The sequence below is a fragment of the Rhinolophus hipposideros genome, assembly GCF_964194185.1.
Source record: "Rhinolophus hipposideros genome assembly, chromosome: 14".
NCBI classification, from domain to species: Eukaryota; Metazoa; Chordata; class Mammalia; order Chiroptera; family Rhinolophidae; genus Rhinolophus; species Rhinolophus hipposideros.
The window spans coordinates 27,547,279-27,570,289 of NC_138060.1; the positions used below are offsets into that span (position 1 = coordinate 27,547,279).

General features: G+C 47.7%; 1 protein-coding gene across 2 annotated transcripts in view; it reads right to left on the bottom strand.

Annotated features, from left to right (window-relative positions):
• FGD5 (FYVE, RhoGEF and PH domain containing 5) overlaps nt 1-23,011 on the bottom strand; it is a 107,075-nt gene that overhangs the window by 72,194 nt on the left and 11,870 nt on the right. The window lies entirely within an intron of this gene.

Consider the following 23,011-nt stretch of genomic DNA (forward strand, 5'->3'; position numbering starts at 1 on the left):
ATGAAAATCCCTGCTCTGCCTATCTCATGGGTTCTGGGGCGATCAAATAAGACAGTGGGCAGGAAAGCAAATTGACATGTTAGGTGTTTAAAGTAGGGGCCGGCATTCCCAAACAAATCACAAAATCTCATCTTCGACGATAAACTCTTAAAGTCTTTCTTGGTATAGCGTTAATACAATGGCTACACGGAAGGCTTGCTGTGTACCAAGCCCTGGCCAAGCGCCTACCCGCACGGTCTCATTTACTCCTCACGACAGGTTTACGAGCAGGGTATCACCATCCCATGTCACAGATGATAAAACTAAGGCTTGTGGAGTAGTGGAGGCAAGACTGCAACTGATCTGACTCAAAGGACTCCACATGCTGACTCTATGGGAGTGATTCCCTACGTTTAGCCTCCTTTGATCTGTCCCGACTTCACACCGTAGGCTCTAAGAATGCGCGGCGCAGGATTTTCTGACAGCCCAGATCGAATCTGCATAACACGTGACAGTCCACAAACACCTCCAAATATTTCATCTCAGTTGATTCTCCCCACAAACCTGAAGGGAGGCATCATCACTTCCAACTAAGAGAACAGAAATGGAGGCCCAGGGGGCTGAGTGACCCGACCCTGAACACTGGTTCCCGACTGCATGTCTGGTGGCTCCCCCATGGGCCTGCGGTGCCATGTGGGCAATTTTGGGGGCTTGTGGCTCGGTATCTGGAAGTACTTATGAGCTGTGCAGCTAAGCCTGCTTTTTTTGGTAATTGCTTGGAAATGTGGGTTCTGAGAGTGTGGCTGCAACGCCAGCTGGCACAGGCTGCCCCCCACACGCCCAGGACAGAGACTGCAACAATGGGAGGCTGGGAAAACCACCCACCACACAGGCCATTCTGGCTTAGGACGAAAGAAAGTGCTGGAAATGAGGCAACGAGCTGGACAACAGAACCCTAAGGTCGCACGACACCCTCCTCCCTTAGCCCCACCTTCACAAACCCCGTCTTTCAGCTCCCTGTGGGGGAGCCCTTAAGCTCCCAAACCAGCTGAAACATGTTCTTCCACATGCAGATCAGACTGTGTACCCACATCCCATGACAATGACCCATTTGCTCCTATTTAGTGATTCAGGAGAAAAATGAAGCAAGCTGGAAGTCTTGTCAACTAGGGGAGAGTTTTCATAAGAGCAAGTCGCCTTTACCTAAATAGCACATGGGGCGCGGTGGGTGTGGGTTCTCACCTCTATACCTACACCCAGCTCTGAGCAGTCTGAGCCCGACTGCTTATGCCTTTACCCTTCCTCTCTACCCGCTTGGCCACCTGGCCCCTAACTTTGGTCTTAGCCCCTTCCAGATTCTGGGATTCATTCTGCCACTAATCCAGGAGGAAGTGGGGACCTTCATCCACAGGATCTGAGCATAGAATGTATTAGGTGGTGTTCAGATGGGAAAGTCCGTAAAACAGGGCATGCTCGGTGACCACAGCTCCCGTGCTCACCTCACCTATGCCATGTGATACAAAGCCCACCTGGTAACCTGCTCCAGGGGCTGGGTCCCTGTCTGGATAAACTCACCACATCCTAGCCTCGGTAAATGGAGTCCTGCTGCTTTCATCCCACCTGCCTCACCTGTTCCCAGATGCCCTTGTTTAGAGAAACTCCCCACACCTCGCAGAGAGGGAAGAATTAACAGATGAAACTGCAATGAGGCCACAGCCTAGCATGGGGAGACCAGAACCCCATCTCTGGAGGTACTCAAGCACTGGCTTGGTGATAACGGAAGCATTCAGTTGGTGACAGCTGAAGCATCTCCTTCTCAAAAGCCCCTTCCAACACCAAAGTGAGTAGCATTATTAGTTTTAATTTAAACTTTCCAGAGCAAAATAAGGTGGGGGGTGACAAGGCCAGCAAGGTGAGGAAGACTTCAGAACGCAGCCAGATGAAACCTTTCCTGCAGGAGTCCCCATCTGCCTTCAGAACCCGACAATAGAAATGACCTGGGGTGGCGGCATCAGGAATATTTTGTTGACATGTAATAGTGACAGAAAAGAAAAAACAAAACAAACAAAACCTAGAAGCTCTAGGCATTTTCTGAGTGAGCTGATGCAGACTTTCTCTTCACGCTTACATTTCAGGAAGCACAGAAGTTAGAACGTGAGCTGAAGTGACACCTTTAGGGTTCTTCCCAGCTACCCTAAAACTCGGGCCTGGGGGCTTCCTTGCACACCTTAAAGAGTAATGAAACACCCATCAGGGTTATTGCAACTGATCTGACTGGCAGCATTTAGTTTAAAGGGGAGATGAGGGAAAGATTTTCCAGGAAGGAAAAACAGCATAAACAAAGGGATGGCAACGAGTTTTGTGTGGTCTATTTAGGATAAATTGGGGTTTCCTTTTTATTCATGCAAACACTGGCTAATTTAGTTCTTCCCACAAGTCTATGAGGTAGGAATTATTGGCTCCATATCACAGATCTAAAAAACTGAGGCACAGAGACATAAAACGACTAAGCCAAAATCACACAGCTGTTAAGTTACATAGTTAGGGTTTTAAACCAAATCTGACTGAAACGCAAGCTGCGCAGGCACTGCCACCTACACCTACCTGTCCAGGCTGGCTGTCCCTGAAGGGACCCTTTCCCCCATCCTTTCTTTACATAAACACAGAAGTGTCAGCTGGTCCCAAGGCTGCCTCCCCTCTGGAATGGAACTGACGCAGGAAGTGTTTTCCCCGAAGCTAGTTAAGGAGAAGCCACAGTTAGGGCAGTATTTCTCTAAGGGTGAATTGGGGGTGCCTGGGGGATTCTGTTTAAATGCAGACTCCTAGGCCACTTCCCAGACCCTGTGGATCAGAACCTCTGCGTGCAGAGCTTGGAAACCTGTATTTTAATAGGTGTTGGGGTTTTGTTGTTTTTAGGCATATTAAGATTTGAGAAATGCTGTAGCTGAAATGGTCAGGAGACTCAGGTTAAAATCCCAGCTCCCCTAGCTGTGCAACCTTGGGGAAGCCACTTCCTTTTTCTGAGCCTCAGTTTCTCCACCTGTCAGGAAGAAATTCCTTCTCCCCAACCCACAAGGTTGCTGTGAGGCTCAAAGGAAGTTGGAAAAGCTCCCTGAGCATATATGAGTCTAAAAAGACCCCAGAAGTCCTGCTTTCTCTCCAGGCACCAGACTGGGGCTTCGTCCATGGAAACTGCTCCCTGATGGGGATCGGCTGGCTGGGACCTTGTCAACAGCAGGAGTGGGGGGAAAGGGGACAGGGTGAACCTGGCACATCACCCCACCAGCGCTGGCGAGTCACACAGCATCCAGATGGCACTCTGCATGCAATGCCTGCTACAGAGCCCTGGGGCGGAGGGCTGTGTGCAGCCTGGTGTGTACTCAGGGTCAGCCCCCCAGAGAGCATCTGCAGAGGGAAGTGGGAGCCCAGCCCCAGGTTTCAAGGCTAAGAGGAAAAAGACAGCAGAGAGGACACGTGGTGCAGCACGTCAGCCTCTCTCTCTTCCCAAGCTAAAGCCTCCCGTCTAGCACACGCATAGAGGACGGCCTCCAAGCTGACAGACCCCACAGGCTCCCCGGCTGTGGAGCATTTCCGGGGACCCTGCCATGTGCCAGGCACTGTGCTAAGCTCAGGACGGGAACCCTTCCTTTCATGGACAGCCAGAATCTAAAAAGGGGAAAAAAATAAATAAATCAAGCAAAAATGTCAAACATGAGAAAAAAGCAACTCAGTTTAGACTCTCTTTTCCTTGAAGAAATATCAAGCATTCAAGCCCTAAAATTTTAAAATTAAGAATAAGAAACATAAGACTTCATTTGATAAATATAACAAACAAAAATATAATCATTTTCTATTTCAATAGTGGAGAGGACGATGGTGGGAAGCACGGCACAGGGGTCTCCCTGGGCCGACCCATCTTGGACAAGGTGACACCACGGACAATGGACCAGTGTTTGACACCCACCCTGCTGTCCAACTACCTGCTCATCTGTCTGTCCACCCACCGCCCGCCCGTCTTCATAGCCATACACAGCACTGGACATGCAAGACTCTTGCCAGACACGGCAGGAGAAGGGGGACAGAGGAGCCTGCTCCCTAGCAGTCTGGGGTCTAGGGGAAGCTAGCTACATAACAGGAACACAGCTACAAAATGGGGAAGGCAGAGAAAAGGCCCCAGAGCTCCAGAGAAGGAGAGAGAAGCTGTTGGGAAAATTCAGATGACCTCAGAGATGACACTCACTGCCAGAGATGCACCCAAGCCTTGGTGGAGAAGGTAGTGCTTAAAACGGGCCAAACTGCACTCTTGGGAGGGACTTGCAGAAGGAGTGACAGAGCAGCTGAGCACAAAGCACAGCCTGGGCAGAGGCTGGGGAGGTGGAAGGAGATCAGACGGAATTCCAGCTGAGGGATGGAAAGGGGAGCAGAGAGATGGCGGCAGACACGGGAGCCAAGGAGAGCGCAAGGCTTTCAGGTGGGCTCTGGGCCCCGCTGGGAAGAGTGGGGCTGAGGAGGAGAGTGGGCCTCACAGCCAGGTGGATTGGGGTGGGCTGGCCTGTGTGACCTGCTCTACGTGGCTCTGGTGAGGGGGGAAGGCTGCTCTAGAAGTACCTGGCTCCCCCAGGAAAGCTGTTCCCAGCCCCCCAGCACTCTTTGTGGGGAGATGGCGGAGGGGCCTGGCTGGGAACACCACTAGCTGGTTTGAAGATAACTTGGCATTTCCACCATGGGGATGTGTAGTTATATTTCCCTGGGTTCTGGAAAGCTGCAGAGGCCCAAGCTGGTATGCCTTTCTAGGAAAAAAAGCACACCAACCGAACTGTCAGGCCAAAGGCTGCGCCAAGCAGAGGTAGCAGCCAAGCTCCCCGATTTTAGCAACTGCCTGAGTCCTCTTGGGAGGGTTGGGTCTTCAGACCCAACGGCAAGAAGCCAGGGTCTGGGGCCCTGGCATATTACAGACGGTGGGAATGGGGGGCTTCTAAAGCCCCAGGGATAAGCACTCTCAAGTGACTGGGCACTGTGGGAAGCTGGCAAGAGAGGGCTGTTTTGGGGTCAGGTATCCCTCAAACATATCAGTAAGGTCAGTTCTGCCTGTTGACGGCACTTCCTTTCATGCCCTGATCCACGGAAGACAGGCTGGAACCCCACTCCCCATCTGTGACCTCTCTAGACAAGAGAGAAAGAGAGGACAACTGCCAGTTATACCCATGCTCTTTAGCATCTGACTTTTCTTGTATCTGTTCTGAAATCTTATCCTAAAAAAAAAAAAAATTGGTCTTCTCCTTAACTAAGCCTACTCATCTCCTTCCTCCCTCCGGTAATCCTTTCTGTGTCTCAGAATCTTGAATTATTCACACCAAGGATGACCCATCTCTGCTCATCAGCCCTTCACAATTTGATACCAACCAGCTGCAGAGCCGAGTGGACCCCAGCGGGCCCCGGAGCGCCTCAGGCCAGCCTGGCCGCCACAGAGGCCGCCATTCATCCTGCACTGCGCCCTTACAACCCCAGATCTCTGCCTGCATTACTGGTCTTCACCATTACCCCTCACCGGTGGCCCCTTGGTGGCACTACCTCTTTTTCTGGTCTCAGGTAAGACCGATGGAGCTGGCCCTGCTGATACCTGGAGAGCACTTTGCAACACGGAGCTCCCTTTGCCCCTGCCATCTCTTCTATGGACATAAACCCAAATGCTGAAAAAGCTGTAATTACAGATATGTTCACCTGAGCATTCTTTACAACACAGCAGGTATTACAAACACCCTGAATTTACAATGAAAGGGAAGGGGTACATTAAACTGGACACAACCGCACAAACGGAGTCAGTGCAGTGACTTGGTACTACTGTGTCTGCAGAGCCTGGCTTAGATGGTCTCAGGCATTTTCATTAATTTAGTAAGTTATTTAATACCATAGGCAAGGACCTACAATACGCAGTTAAATAAGCAAGATCGGAGATTTCATGTACAACATGACGATGTCCACATGAAACACACCCTGGCTACAGTCACACAGGAACAAAACACAACCCAATGCTAACAGTGATTATTTTAGCATGGGGTTTGCCTTTCTGTTAAATCTTCACATATATTCTCAAATATGTGCAAATGTGCATAGAAATTTACTAATTGTGGCATTTGCAGAGGAGCATAAGACTGGAAACAACCTAGATGTCCATCAATAGGTGAATAGATATTGCAATTGCTTGTAGTCATTAAAAAGAATGGGGGCAGATCTACCGTGTTTCCCCGAAAGTAAGACCTAGCAGGACCATCACCTCTAATGCGTCTTTTGGAGCAAAAATTAATGTAAGACTCGGTCTTACATTATATTACGTTATTTTATATTACATAAGACCCAGTATTCTATTCTATTCTATTCTATTCTATTCTATTCTATTCTATTCTATTCTATTCTATTCTATTCTATTCCCAATCTTATATTAAAATAAGACCCGGCCTTATATTACAGTAAAATAAGACCGGGTCTTATATTAATTTTTGCTCCACAAGATGCATTAGAGCTGATGGTCCGGAGAGGTCTTATTTTCGGGGAAACACGGTATATGCCCCAACAGGGAACAATGTCTGAAGTAAAGTCTGGGAGAGTGTATTCAATACACTTCCATTTATGTTTAGAACAAGCCGAGGGGCAGCGGAGGGGTGTGTACCCATAAGTATCCCTGCATGTCTGCGCACAGAAAACATCTGGGAGGCGGTTGGAAGATAGGAGCTCAGTGGTGCAAGGTTTGATTTTTCCCCGGCAGGTCTGAATTTTGGGAGTGCATGTTGACTTTTATGAAACATTTTAAAAATGGTGTTTGAACCCAAATGGACTGGACTATCCCAACCCACCCTGCCCAAGACATGATCCTGCACCTCTTGTCCTCTAAATACTCGCTAGCCAGTTAATCAGATTAGCACAGGGATGTAGGTCATCCCAAAGAAGAAGGAGAAGGTGCCACAGCAGCCAAGCTTCCCCCCAGGTGGGCACAACAGAGCCCAGGCCAGAAAAACAGCTACCCCCTGTGCAAACCATTCCAAATCTACAAAACACTTTTCACATACTGCTTATTCCCACAGGATCTTCATGACAAGTCTATGAGATATGCAGTAATAGCTCCATTTTACAGCAGAGGAGCTAAGGCTCAGGGGGTGAAACTGACTTCCCTAATTCCACCCATCTGAAAAGTGGCAGATCTAATGCAATAATCTGTGCATTTCCCATTTGCTGGTACTGAGGAAAGGGAAGGGAAAGTGCTAGCAAACCCTTTTCATAGCAAACGTGGCTCTTAAGTCCTAGAAAAATCCGTTGTGCTACATTCCCTATGGGTTCTAACCAACTGATACAAAGCTGTGCAAATGTATTCTCCCAACCACCCAAAGACAAGGCCAGAATACAGTCAGCCAGCCACTATCTGCAGAGGTGAGGAGGGAGCTGAGGAGCTGGTTCTGCTGTTTTTCCCCCCCATAGTTTTGGGACAGGGGTATGAGGCCCTCTGGAATGTCATCTGACTCCGTTTTCCATTTTCTCCCTGTTTAAACTGGAATGTCTAGAACTGATCCCACCATTGTACTTTGGGAGCAGATAACTAGTTTCTTTAGTTTTCCCATGTTCACTGATGGAGAGGAATTATGCCCCAGGATGGATGATACCCAGTGCCTCAATCACACCCAATTCGATTATTTAAATGATGAAATCTGGGACTTCTGAGCTGATGAGATTTGTTGAGCTGATGTTGTATATGGAATGAGATCTTTGGGGACCTCTAGATGGAGTGAATTTTGAGGGGTCAGAAGGCAAACTGTCATAGACAGAATCATGGCTCTCAAAATGTCCACATCCTAATTCTGGGACTTATGGATATTTTGCATTACATGGCAAAAGAGACATTGCAGATGTATTTACACAGGGAGTTTATCCTGGATTAACTGGGTAGGCCAATCTAATCACACAAATCCTTAAAACAGAATGCTTTGTCTGGCTGATTGGAGAGTCAAAGTGTGAGAAAGACTCACACTTCCCACCCCCACCCCCCTTGCTGAAGAAGGCCACATGGAAAGCATGAGAAAGAATGCAGGCAGCTAGCCTCCAGCTGACAGCCAGCAAGGAACTAGGGACCTCAGTTCTATATGGAACAGAAGTCAGCCAGCAACCTGAATGTACTTAGAAGTGGATTCTCCCCAGCAGCCTCCAGACAAAAGCTCAGGCCAGCCAACACCTTGGTTTTTGCCTTGGGAGACCCTAAGCAGAGTACACAGCCCAGCGGACTTCTAACCTAAAGAATTGTTGAGATTAAAAAATGGATGTGGGGCCAGCTGCTATGGCAGCAATAGCAAACTAACAGGTCATCTCAGACTCCAAACAGCCCTTAGAAATCACTTCCCTGAATTCTTCATTTTGCAGCTGGGGAAACTAAGGCCCAGAAAGCAGAACACAACAAAAAGTTATGGCGAGAGGCAAAGAGCCCAAGAGCCCAGATGTTCTGGCCTGTTCTTGCTCTCAGAAGGAGACTCAGGGCTGTGAGCCCAAAACCACACTGTGGGACACCATTCACACCTTTGTGAATGGCCATAATCAATCACGTTAGATAGGGTGGGTCACAGAGAGCCCACTAGTAGTTCCCAGCCTAGGTGAGGAGGAGAGTCCATGCAGGGCTGGACTTTATACAAAAGCTTGCTACTCCTCAGGCTAAAGAGATGGGGTGGGGCAGGGCAAATGCCCACTCACAGCCCAGGACTCTGAAAAGCCATCATCTAGAGAAGGCCAGTCCTTGGACCAAAGCCACTACGTACCCGTCACCCCAGCTATTAGCTCTAATTGGCCTATTCAAAGGAAACTAATTTATGCCTGTCACCAAGCATTTCAGATTAGCAGCAATTTGAGAATGAAGCCCAGAGAACTGAGGAGTTGAGCAGTTACCTCCCCAGGGATAATTGGGAGGCAGACCAGACCCCAGCCTCAAAAAGACATTGTTACAGCTCTACCTTCTCCTTTGCCAACTGTGAGGGACGGGGGTCGCATATAATCTCAGATAATTTCAACAGAGGCTGAAAAGGGCAGGGGACGGTGCTTTGAAGCTGCCAAGGGCAGGGAGAGCCCCTGGGAATCTGGGGGGGGGGGCACTGCTGACCTGAGTCTCCTCGCTGCACTTCAGAACCTCACACCAGTGGCGTTACACGCTTACCTTCCATCACTCCCTATCGTATGCAGTCTGGTACTGTGCACTTGTCCTCCGTCTCTGTACACCCAGGCCAGTTCCTACTGTGAGTCTTTGTGCATATGTCCTTTCCTTTTGGAACGTCCTTCCCACACTTTACTTTGCAAACGCTTCCTTGCCTTCCGAGGCCAGCTCAAATGATTTGAACCCTGCAAACTCCTCAGGGAAGCCTTTTCTTCAACACACGTGGCTGCTCCTTCTGTGCTGCCAGAATGTTGTTCATTTTCCTATCAGACTTATTCTCGCATCCCGTCAGCTGTTTATAGACCTTAAGTATGCTCCCAGTCGTGCACAGGCTGACATGCAGTAGATGCCCAGTGAATCGGGCATCTACTGCATGGACAGGAGGAATACTTAAATCAGTTTGAGTATTTCTTGACAGGAGGCTCACAGGCGATTTCTAAGGTCTTACGTATCTGTGGTAAAATTCCAGACTGTCAGGAGCCTGAGAAAGTCTGTTGCCTGATCCCCTCTATGATGGCTGAGGAAACAGAAGCCCAGATCACACAGGTGAAGCTAAGACAAACGAGCTGCAGAGCAAATAAGGGAGGAGCTGGGTGTGGGGGAGCCCCTGGTGTCGGGAGGGAGTGGAGCAGTGAGAGTGTGGAGCCCACCCCCCCAGAGGGAATGGAGAGCTTTGGTCCAGCACACTGAGATGTTACATAGGCCAACTCTGGCTTCCGGCCCGTCCAGGGCAGAGCTGCAGGAGAAACGGCCAGGGTTCTGGAGTCAGACAGACCTGCATGCAAACCACAGCTTCTCCTCTTGAGACCCGTGTGGCGTTAGGCAAGTCATGTCCCTGCTCTGAGCCTCGGTTTCCTCATCTGTAAAATGGGAAAGGTAACTACCTTTCTCACAGGATAAGACTCTCACAGGGTAAGACCTTGTGCACACTCTGTTCCCCAGGTCTGGAATGCTCTTCCTTCTCCCTCTATCACGTCAATTCCTCATCATATTTTAGGACCAAGCCCAAGTCTCATTTTCTCAGAGGTCTTCTCTGGCCACAAATGGGTCAAGGCACCTGTTGGCAGCTCTTAGAACTGCCTGCACTTCTTCGGAACACTCAGCACAGTTTAATTTACATAACTGACCGAGAAATCAGGCATTTCATGTCCATCTCCCTAGGCTGACTGTCAACCACCTTGTTTCTCTGGTCCCAGCGGCCCGAGCACTGCTGGGGCTTGGGAAGCATGCGTGAAGAGTCCCATGTGGTGGGGTGCGCCCCTCTGAGATAACATGGTTATCCCCAGAACACATCCAGTTATTTACAAACATTTACTGAGCACCATCTGTGTTCCAGACCCCGTGCCAAGTGCTGGGCACACAGGGATGAGTTGTAGGTGGTGACGCCCTGGAGGGGCTCGCAGTGCGGTAAGGGAGACGGTTCCACAAACACCTCAGCGGACAGTCTACACAAAGGTGCAAAGGAGAAAGAGGAGGTCAGCGATGGCAGCGTCACCTGCTGGGGTCTGAGGAACACAGAGGGCTTTCTGGGCCAGAATTCTTCCCCAAGCGATGCACAGGGCCTGAAAGTCCCCCCCCCCCCCAGCAGTGTGGTGCCCTGCCTCTGTCCTCACTGTCCTCCTGTCCACCACTGCCTCGTGCATTTACATACGAGTGAGGCTGCTTATCTACTGCAAGGAGGCATGAGGAACCAGCTCCCCTCTCTGAGCCTCAGCTGCTCTTCTGTCAAGTGAGGGAGGTAAGACGGGCTCAGTGGTGTCTGGAATCTTCCTCCCCAACACGGGTACAGAGGAGGGTCAAAGAAAGGCCGAAGTTGGGGCAAACATGTCTTCCTGTAAGTGCTGCTGGCCAGCCTGGGAAGGAGACCCGGGGCCGGGCTTGGAGGAGGCGCCTCATCCCAGAGGCTGAGCAGCCGCCTGAGTTCTAATCCCTGCTAAACTACTGACTCACTCTGCAGCTCTGAACCCAGCCTTGACCTTTGGCCTCAGGCCGGCAAGGAAACTTGGGTTTGGACCAGGGACCTCCCTGGAAAACAGATGGAGCATCTATAAGGAGCTTCCCGGGAAAAGAGCGTGGGCCCAGAACAATCCCTCGCTGCATGACATCACTCTCCTTTCTTCTGTTATCACCCAGAGCAGCTCCAGGTGTGGCCCAGGGCCTGCCACACCCTGTCCCCCGTTCAGTCCCAAGTACCCAGCTTTGCTCACTTAATTCCCATGGAACACGCAGAATGGTGGCTTCGCAGCTGACACCTCTGAGTTTTAAGTCCAACTCTGCCACTTGCTGCTGGTTCTGTGATCTTGGACAATACTCTTTGAGCCTCCAGTTCTTTCTCTGCTCTTCACTACCCCTCCCCTGGTATTTCCCAAACCCTCAGTCTTGCAGGGGCCTTCTCCTCCTACTGCCTCGGATCCTTTCTTCATAGTAGATACAATCATTATAATAACCATACTTACCTTCACGGAGAACCTACTACCACCAGGCCCTGTATCCGGCACTTGGCATGGGTTACTCTTAACCATTTGATACCTGTCACTATTGATATCCCTATTTTACAGCTGAGGAAACAGAAACCCTCCAGGACAACGGCTTACCCAAGGATCCACCCAGAAAATAACTCTGCTTGGCTACCTCCTATGCTCTTTCAGGTCTCTGCTTAAATTGTGTTTTTAACCTGTGTCTTACCTACTCCATCCAGTGATTGCTGGGAGAGCCAATGGAGCTAACAGGAAAAGCTTTACAAACTGTAAAGTGCAGTACACAAGTATATGGCTGCCACATCAAGAGTTCATAACTTTCTGGGTTTTCTAGTCCAGCTTTCTGGCCCACAAAAGGAATCTCCAGGATAGCCTCTCTGGCAGGGGTTCACCCAGCCCCTTTGCACACACCCGCTGTGAGGGTGACTCACTGCCTCCCAAGCGGGGGGCAACTCCTGCTGAAGCAAGCACTGCTCAGTGTGGCAGAGACCTGCCTTCTTGTGCCCACTCTGGGTTCTGTTGGCCTCCTCTGCCATATAATGCCCTAGAGCCTCAGTTTTCTCACCTGTAAATGGGGCTGATAATCAATGAGATAACATACAGAACTAGGGAGTGAACACACACATATAAAATTGCCAGATAGTGGAACCTGCTGAGTGTTGCTTCCTTTCCCTATTCACATTGTTAATTTCATTTCCAATTTTATAAAACAGATGGTGAGGAGTTATTATAATCCAGGAGTTTATAAGCCTATAGTTATTTACATCAAAACTTCTAATCTGTCACTCTTTCTCCCTCTCAACAGAACAAAAGGCCTATTTCTGAAAGATAGCCAGAAACGACCATTTCTCCACCTCCCTACTGTGTCTGGCAAAGGGTTCTGCAAATCACTGCTTAAATTATTGGTGAAAAAGGACTTATAAATACGTATACCTGACAGATAGCACTTACTAAAAGAAGCATGTCCAGATTACATGAGATGAGGTAGGGTTTTCAAACAGCATTCCTCAAAAACCCTAGGCTCCAGTGGGCAAGGATTCACAAATGTCTGGAATTTCATGGATACAGACACGGATACAGTGTTAACTCTAACAGCTAAAGTGTATTGGGCATTTAAAATGCACTCTGCAAATGTTAACTCATTCAAACCTCACAACAACCTCTTGAGACAGGTAGTGTGCCATCTTCCGTTTTTACACACGAGGCGGCTAAACAGAGAAGTTAAATAATTTGCCCAAAGACACACAGCTAGTAACTAGCAGAGCTGGGATTTGAACCCAGCCATCTTCTCTAGAAAATACTCTCTGAGCCCCCAGAATATACCACTTTGACCAATCATCATCCCTCATGAGTCTGTAAGAGCAGCACTGCAATCCATAACTCAATTTCCAAGATTTCTATTCATGTCAATCTCATTAATTGACTTCCTATAAAGTATTTAAAAATTTAAACTTACGAAAGAGAACTATAATAACAAACCCTTGCCTTGTGTGTTAGGGTTCTGAGTAAGATTTCATCAGGAAAAGGATCCTGCTGCAACAGAAAATTGGAAAACCACCGAGGCTGGGTGTGAGGGAGCCATCCAGGGGCACCCAATAACCCATCCTCCCATCGCTTCGATGTGGCGAGCCCTTAACTCCGGGAGGAGGACTTCTGCCCTATCCCGAGGGAGGCCTGAGCCAGGGCTACCACGCCTTCACATGCTGCCTTTTCAGCAGTGAGCCTTTCAGCACTTCAGATGATTTGGCCGTAGTGGGCACTGGGCATGAAAAACATGCTTCACTGTACAAGAAGCACTTTCTAGAACTGGTCTCAGAGCTGATGTTGAGGCTTCCTAGCGCCTTCAGGGGCCTCTCCAGCCCTGGAGCTGGGACACTTTACAAGGGCTGCAGGGGCAGTACCTACAGCGGCCCAACTGCTTCCTTGGGACTCTATTTGCCCAGCCAAAAATGACCTCAAAAGCTCAGATTTCCTGGCGTGTGCAAGACACAACAGCCTCATGACAGATTCTAGTATCCTTTGCACTTGTGCTTAATTACTGACCATGATGGAGAGCTCACTACTGAACAGGACATCACTCAGTTTAAGGAAGTCTCATTACAACAGAGTAAAGTAGAACTTAAGATCTCCAAGCAGATTCTGTAAGGCAGGACTGTTTTTTTTCTGTGTGTCTTGTTTTCTTAATTACAATCATGCAAGCAAGTCTACAATTTTAAGTTCTTGGGTCATGCCTTGACCTGGATGAACTTCCCTTGGGCTCTATCTAGGGCTCCAGACCAACTCCATGCACACAGAGAATGGGTCTGTTTACATAGAGACCAGCCACATCATCCCGAAAAACAATCTCAACCCTGACACATTCATCTTGCAGGAGAACAGCCAAAGACACATGCCTCTCCAAGACAGGGAACCACCACTATTCTCAGCCACTAGCTCAGAATTCCCCGACACATGGCTCGGCGGCTGCCTTCATCTCTTGGGAGGTTGGACAGTCTTGGGGCATTCTTAAGGAGCCAGATGAAACACACTAATTCATCATTCAGAAATTATCATGAGCTGTTTGTCCTGTTGACCTGCAGTATCATGAGCACAGATGATAAATTCCCCAAGGGCTCTTCCTGAGCCTAGCCAGAAGGCGTTAACTTCCTGTGTAATATCATCCCTTTGATTGTTACTGTAATAGTGTGTGCTGTTCTCCTTACACATAGTTTTTACATCATCTCCTGGCCAGGTGGACCTACGCAAGGGGACAGTCATTATAACCTGTCTGACCGTGTTTTCCCGAAAATAAGACCTAGCCGGACAATTAGCTCTAATGCGACTTTTGGAGCAAAAATTAATATAAGACCGGGTCTTATTTTACTATAATATAAGACCCACTCTTTAATATAACATAATACCAGGTCTTATATTAAGTTTTGCTCCAAAAGATGCATTAGAGCTGATTGTCCGGCTAGGTCTTATTTTTGGGGAAACACGGTATTCTGAATGCCTAGAACAAGGACATTTCCATTCTGGAGATTCTTACCCCATTGTATGTCCTCATCTTCGACACCTGGAGGGTCAAATCCAGGTGGAAAGTTCTCAAAGGGGGTGAAGCATAAAAAGGGAAGAACCCATATCTAGAAATACCTTCCTTCTGGTCCTAGCTCCATTACTTACTCATGTCAAACGCTCTGCACGTCAGTTTCCTCTTCTACTAAAATAGTAAAACTGAAGAGCTACTTCCAAAGGGACATTTAGTAAATTAAATGAAATGATGCACATAAAGTAAGAAGGACCTCACAGCAGAGTTGAAAGCATGAGTGCTGGAAGCTGCCTGGGTTAAAATTCTGGATTTGCGGAGCAGCTGTGTGACCTTGGGCCCTTTGCCTAACTTCTTTTTACATGAGTTTCCTCAGCTGCTGAGTGTAGGGGTTTTGTTTGTTTTGTTTGTTTGTTTTAATTATCTGTGTGGCAAGGTTGTTTCTCGGATTAACCGATGAATGCACCAAGGATCTGAGTCAGTGCCTGGCATATGCCGCACACTCCAGAAAGCCTCGTATGCCGTGGTACACAGCAACGTACGTTCTCCCAGCGGCAGAGTTCAAGACTGGCAGTATTATCTCTTAATACCCGACAAAGCCCTTGTACATGCACTATCTCACGATAGCTCAGGGATGAAGGGACCATCGGACCACTTGAGGTTCAGACCGGAAGCCAAGGTTAAGGCAGAGTTGGACTCGAGTTCATTCCCTCTTCCTGCCGAGCCACAGTGCATCTCTGTCATCTGTGCTACCATCCTGAGAACCCCATACAGGGCAGTTCCAGACGAGCCAGAGACTGGGTAACTCTGCTCTGAGAGACTGCGCAGTAGCCATGCAGCGAGGCCATCAGGCCACAGGGGCTAAAGAAGCTGGGTCCTGCTATTATTCTTCCACCCATTGCTGTTTAGACACTTTCCTGGGATGGCTGCTTTTCCTCCATTCCACCCCACACATCTGACAATAATTGTGCTAAAGCACTAGCTGATCACATCACTCCCTTGCGCCAAAACCTTCAATAGCTCCCTATGGCTCACAGATCAAACCAGTTCCCACAGGGAGCACAAGTCCAAATGTACCACATTCCTTTTCAAGAACCCCCCAACCTTATCACCTTCCACCCTTCCTCTGGTGTGGCTGGACCAGCCTCTTCTCAGCTCCCTGGACCACCATCATCTTCTGTAAAAGCATTCAGATGGGGAACTCAGAATCATGGATTCCAAGCCATTTCAGAGCAGTCGCAGGTGGGAGAGAGACCTGAGACCCAGATACTCAAAACTCACACAGCCAGGGGCAGAGCCAGGACCTAAATTCAAACCTCTTTCCATTCACAGAACTGTTTCCACTCCCAGAAAAGTGAATTGCAAATACACTTTGCTGCATTTTCAAATTACTTGCTGATCTGACCCTAAACGCTGGTCTGAAGAGTTCAGATAATTCAAACATTTGGGGATCCTAACACTTCCCTCCAATGACATGGCATGAAAGTAAAAGCGAAACCTTTTACCAAGGCCCTTGCCTAACCCATCCACCGTCACTCCCCAATTGTGTTCTGGCCTCCTGGCCTCTCAACAAACCCTCCTGGCCTCTCCACAAACCCCGCAAGGGCCTGTTCCCTCTGCCTGGAATGACTTTCCCTCTGATGATGTCTGATCATCATCCGGGTTTCACTCAAATGTCACTTCAGAGAAGCCTTCCCTGACCGTCCTGTCTAAAGTGTCCCTTCCTCCAGTCACTTTCTACTACACTGTTTTTTTTCCATAAAAGAATCATCTCATCTCTAAAGAATGATCCTGTTATCTACAATGATTTCATTTACTTATTAGTATGTTTACTGTCTGCCTCTCCCCAGAATACTAGCTCTGCCAGAGCAGAGACTTGCTACAGTATCCCAGCACCGACCACCTCGCAGGCACTTGACACAGATTTACTGAAAGAATGCACGAAACACAGAGATGCCTTTTCTCCTCGGCTGCATCCTGTGCGTGATTTGCTCATCCCCAATCAACAGGCAGGGAACAGAGAGGTCTCAATACATCTAGCACCATCCAAACTGGGCTGGAACAAAGCCCTCACCCCTCCTCTGGGGCTCAGCTGGTCCAGGAGACCTACTGCTGACATTTCACCAAAGCACTCGTGCACCAAGACTGTCTTCTATTAGTGAGAATTATTTTCACACCTCCCACAGGGGGAAACCCTGATTTTATGAAGGTAAAACCACATTGTGATTAACACTTAATCAGGATTTCGTCTATGGTATAGCTCTGCAAAGGAAAAAATAGTTGGGGGCCTTAATATCACGCTCGTAAATGTTACAATAAGTGTGTTCCTGACACGATTTTCTTATTAGGGTCCTTCCCTGTAAATTTTATTGCATTTAATTAAAAATTATTGCTAAAAGAAACAGCTGCAGATGGTCTTATTTTAAGTCAGAAAATTAAAAACTGAATATTCTCATCAGTCAATTCAACAAGAAGCCCAGCCACATGCATTAGGAATGTGATGGTTTTGAGATTATAATAATTTTTATGGCATTCCCAGGTCCTTTCAATGAAACTTAATGAAAGCTCTGCATGAGTTCATTTGTCAAAAACACAGTAATAATAGGAAGGCTCCCAGTTTACAGGCAGATACAAAGATACCAATGAAAACTGTGGCTGGAATGTGCAGAAAATCCAGCCATGCAGCTCTCAGCACCGATGGAATTAGTCAGCAGGAGCCTTAGTTGCAACTCTGCCATATCCCCACCCAAGGATTTAGAGCAGAGGCTGTAAATCACCTTTGTTTTACAAGGATGCGTATATTTGTTGCTGCAGCACAAAACATTTTTATTTTGTAAAAAATAAAAGCCAGGTTTTGCTCTCTTTGGGAATCACTTCAGCAAAATATTTACTGCATTCTGAAGATGCTGGGAGCGTGCTGAGGGCTGGGAGGCGGGAAAGAGGCACCATTAAGCTAGATTTTGTGTTGTATTTCAGAATTTTGATGGCAGTCACCACCCTTGGTCTGGACTGCCCATAGAAATTACCTGCCCCAACTTGATGATGTGGCTTGTATCCTTTAACTTCTTTTTTTGAGGACTGAATTGTTATTTTTTGCTATATCTTTTTTTGGAAACCAACTCAAATCTTTTATTCTGGGGAGCGGACAGACTGTAACAGATAAAAAAGAGAATGAGAAGAGAAAAGCAAAGACAGACATAGGCTAGCTCTGGTGTTGAGCGTGGAGAACTGGAGACAGACGCCCCCTCCTTCCCTCCCCGGCCGCAGCCCTGCTAGGTCTGCATTTTCTCTGGAGGGGCCACCCTGCTTCCCATCGCTCCAGCCCCTCCCCTCTCCACCCCGCCAACAAGGTGTCCGTGCCAATGCACCATCCCTATCAGGGCACACCCGCCCCATCCCGCACCCCCTGGTGAAGACCTGCGTGGACTTCCCAGTGCCCAGGGACATGTACTAACTCTCCAAGCTGATACGTGAGGCTCTCCTTGGCTGGGCCCCAACCTGCCTTCCCAACTTCATCTCACAGGTGGGCACACTGGCTCCATCGGAACACTTCACAGCTCTTGCTTACCCCCAGACTCATGTTCTTCCTGGATTTTTTTGTCTCCATCATGAACTCCTGTTCCTCTGGCAACACCCACCTCAAGTGTCTCCCAGATAGACTCCTCCAGAGCTGTTTGGGGGACCTCTAATGAAGCCTTTATCACATCAGGTTCTAATGACCTCCATCAGTCTCTCTCCCTAGCCAGAGGGCAGGGACCTTCATCCCTCTAGTCCCTAGAATAGTAGCTGATGGTTAGTAGGTGCTGAACAAACGTTAGGAGAGTGGGTGAGTGAATTAGCTGAACCAGTGTGACATCCTACTAAGAACTGGAAATTAGAAAAAGATGGTGTTTGAGTTTAGTCCTTACGCCTTTCAACACAATCTCCTCCATGTATTCTCCATGTCTGCAGACAATGTGAACTATTTTCCAGAATAAAGGTATCAAGGTATCTTCTGAAGCTGTTGGATGAAGACCACCAGCTAACATTTTGCCATTTTGCAACAAGAGAACATGGGTAATGGAAAGAATACTAGACTCAGGGTCAGAAAGACAGGTTCGAATCTTGGTTTGGCTACTTCCTACCTGTGTGACAGAAGACAGTTCATATCGCTTCACTGGGCTTCAGTTTTCTCACCTGGAAAACGGGGACTGGAAATTCCTAATGTGAATTACAAGTGCAACAGTAGCTATCATCCGAGTCACAGAGACAGCATTCCTGTCATGATGATGGAATCACAAAACCCCTGGTCCTGCTGTCCTGGGGGTCCTTGATGTGTAATGACGACACATCAGTACTTCTCAGGCTGTGGTCTGCAGCTCGTGTGGGAGTCAGAGGTAATGCTGACACCACACCCCACAGCCGAAACTCGCAAGTTCATCGTCCCAGTTTTACTGACGTGATGTCCTGAACACTGAGTCACACATGTACAGAAGAACAGCCCTGAGAGAGACAGAGATAGAGAGACCCCCCCACAGCGACAGGGACCAGATGCTCCACCTACGCCTCTCGAAGCAAATTCGGATCCTGCATCCATCACTGTGTGACCTTGATCATGTCACTTAATAACAGCTAATCCTTACCGATCATTTCACTCTGTGCTGTAGTAACCCATGTAGTCTCACTGACGTGGTGGGGCGGGTGTTACCGGGCTTCCCCGAAAACAAGACCAGCCGGACAATCAGCTCTAATGCGTCTTTTGGAGCAAATATTAACATAAGACCCAGTAGGATAGGATAGGACAGGACAGAACAGGATAGGATAGGATACCGGGTCTTATATTAAATTTTGCTCCAAAAGATGCATTTTAGCTGATTGTCCCGCTAGGTCTTATTTTCGGGGAAACAGGGTATTATCATCCCCTTTTACAGATAAAGAAACTGAGGCAGAGAGAGGTAAGCAACTTTTCTCAGGTTACACACACAGTAAGTGGTGGCAGGTAGACTGACACGCAGGCAGCTTGGCTCAAACGTCTACGTGCTTTCCCACTGTGCTCGCACAGGTCCACCCCGGGCTGCAGCGTCCTCATCAGTGAACATAAAAAGTAGCCATACAGACAGCAAAAACAATATGCATTAACAGAGGGAGGGCACTGGACGGAAAGAGATGGCAGAAAACTAGCATGGCAATATGTTAATGGTATAATCTAGGAAGTGGGCATATAGACATTCACTGTAAAAACTCGACTTTTCTCTGTAAGTTTGAATGTTTTCAAAATGAAATGTTAGAGGAAAGTGGCATCAGGGATCTCTGCTGATGTATAATGCTGTGATTAAGGTAGATTCAACATCATGCAAAAAACAGACAATTAAATCTGTTTTAAATGAGACACTTAGCTTTAAATGAGACACTTAGGACAAGCCAGTTTTTGTACTGTTTTGCACTAAATGGGTATTTAATAAATGGATTAAAAGCACCTAGCACTATGTTGCTGAAGACAGGCACTTAATAAATGATAGTTCTTCCTGGAACCCCTGTGAAGCTCATAATCACCAACTCCTACGGAATCATAAAATCCCCGGTCATCAACATACATTTATTAAGCTCCAGGTGCATAACCAACATACTGAGGTGCCATGGGATATTCAGAAGTAAAGACTAGATTCCCCCAACCAAAACATCCTATTTGAAAGGTAAGAACGTTAGACTAGATTTCTAGTGCCTCTTTTTCTTTTTTTCTTTTTTTTTTTTTTGCATGAGGGTCAATTCAGGAAAAAATGTTTGGGGGTACACTTGAAACTAAAGAATGATGCAAGCTTTCTTGTATGGAGAAAATGTACATAGGTAACAATGCATAGAATTTTATGTTGTAAGATAGAAGATTGTTAATAAGACTATCATTATAGGTCCTAAAATGTTATTATCTGTGTATACAAATCTCAGAAAAAGTAGCTGCATAGAAGAAACTTTCATCATCACCCATTAGCCCCTGAGCTGCTGTGCTGTCCCTAAGGGCTCTCTGAATTCTATTATATACTCTACTGTTTCTTGAAGGGATGTACTTTTAGTGGAAAAAAGAATTTGGATTTACATAACACTGAATCACACCATGGGAGGGTTATTCTCTTTTCAGTCCTTCATAATCCCTCTGATTATGTCACTTAGAAAGTCTCTGTGTGGTGCCAGGGTGTCTTTACCACCTCTCAGGGTTTAACAAAGAGATTGGGCCTCCCGCTCACAGCCTTGGCAAGTAATAACCTCAAGATAGACCTTACCCGTTGTTTTATTTTTCTTTGTATCTTATTTGTACAATTGCCTTCTATGCATGGCAACTGACACTGTTTTTCTACTTCCCAATAGTAAAATTTCCTTTCAAAGTATTTTTGGTTAAGTAAAAAAGATGGACTGCTTTAAAGATAAATATAAAGTATGTGAGAGTATAGGTGGTGTCACAGAAATATAAAGGTGGTACAGGAAAGGTGAAGGGTTGAGAAATACGGATCTGCTGCCATCTTACCATCCTACAAATGAGCAAAATGTGGCCCAGCCCTCTCCAAGATCCCACAGCAAGTCAGTGACTGCGTGGGCTTTGAACCCACGCCTCCGGATGCCATGCACTGTCCTGGGCTCTTTCAGGACTGTTGATATTTGTTTGGGTTTCTGCCTCTGATCCTCACACTCAAGCAAGGTGTGGGGCACGACAAGCAGCAGAAGGAGGAAGGAACTGCCTCCCCACTCTCTCGTCCTGTCCAAGCGGAAGCAGCCCTGGGCACGTGTCTCAGATCAGTAGCACCTCTCCACTGGATTCTCAATGCTCGCATTCAGGGGAAGCAGCCATGGGCCCCCCCACCCCGCCATGGCAGTCCCTCATGCCTCTCAATTTGATGTGTCTGAAGCCTCCCTTGCCCAGACCTGTTCCAGCCCAAAGCGGGGATTTTTCTCCCCCTCTGCTTCCATCTGTTTCATGCAGGAAAACGGAAGAGAGCTTTGCTCACTCACTGACTGATGTCCAAGAGGATGTGGTTCCTGCACAGATTTCTCCCAGTCAGTCTGGCCTTCGGTGAAACAGCATGAGTAGAGCAACAGTGCTTTTGAAACTCGGAGCCTGACAGTTCAGGATATGCAACCAAGGCCCCAGGCTGTAGCATCAAATGTGAGCTAATATAGGGGAAGCACCTTGCACACAGAAAGCAGTCAAGATATGGTAGCGTTAGCTTTTTTGGGGGGTATTTTATTCACTGTTGTCACATTAGTTTGGATGAAGAATTCTTTTTTGTTTTTTGGAAAAGTACAGATCAAGCCAACAGTGCCTTTGCATAGAGCAAGCAGCCTGCGCACTGCACAACCCCAGGGGGCACTGAAGGTGAATGCGGACCAAACGGTGAACGTGGCCCTGGGCTGTAGTGTGGAGCAGGCACAGCCAGACCCGGCATCTCTGACAATAATTCACTGCAAATTCCTGGACCAGGACTCAGGAAATCTGAGTTCTAGAACTGATTTCTCCACTAAATTGCTGAGAGACCTTAGGCAAATCCCTTTCCCTCTTTGTGCCTCAGTTTCCTCCTCTGTAACAAGACCAAATATTGTCTGAAGTTCCCCTCCAGTTATGAAATTCTGTGATTCGACCGAAGCAGATTTCAACTTCTGAAGGGCTGTCATACAAAAGAGGAAATGGGCTCACTCACCTGGTTCAAGATTTGCCAGCATGAATTGGGTAGAGATAGTGGGAGATAGCTTTTGCCTCACAAAGAAAAACTTAATCAGAGTACCTAGCGACATAGGAGGCAGCTCTGGGAGGTGGTTAGTTCCCTGCGGCTGGAGGAGTTCAAGGACAGAGTGGGTTAAGAGAGAGACCTGTGAGAGGTGGGAGGTTTGACCATACGCCCTTTGAGATCCTTTTTGGCATGGAGATTTTATGGTTTCAAAGCTTGGTTCTATTTTCCTTAGCGCTAAGAGGCACTCAAGCTAGGGCTGGGTCTCACCAAACCCTGCTGATGACTGTTAATGCAATGACCTTGTGGGCTCTGCCCCTCTCGACCTCTGAGAGTTCGCACACATCCACATCATCCAAACGAAACTCAGTCCCTCCAGCAGTGTTGGTGTTCACCTCTGCTCCAGCCAACAAACCCTTTCTTCCTAGAAAGAACCCATTAATAGCCTTGCGCAGGCGTGGGGTAGGGAGACGATAGAACCAGGGTGGGAACCATGTAAAAAAGCTCAAGAGAATAAACCATACAAACACTTTTAAGTGTCTATACTCCAGTGACAGCTAATGCTAATTGCAAATTCATTACTGCAGGTCCCCTAGGAGGCCCTGGCAGCAACAGCTGTGTGGGACGGAGCTAAGTTAGTGCACACGAGGGGAAAGAA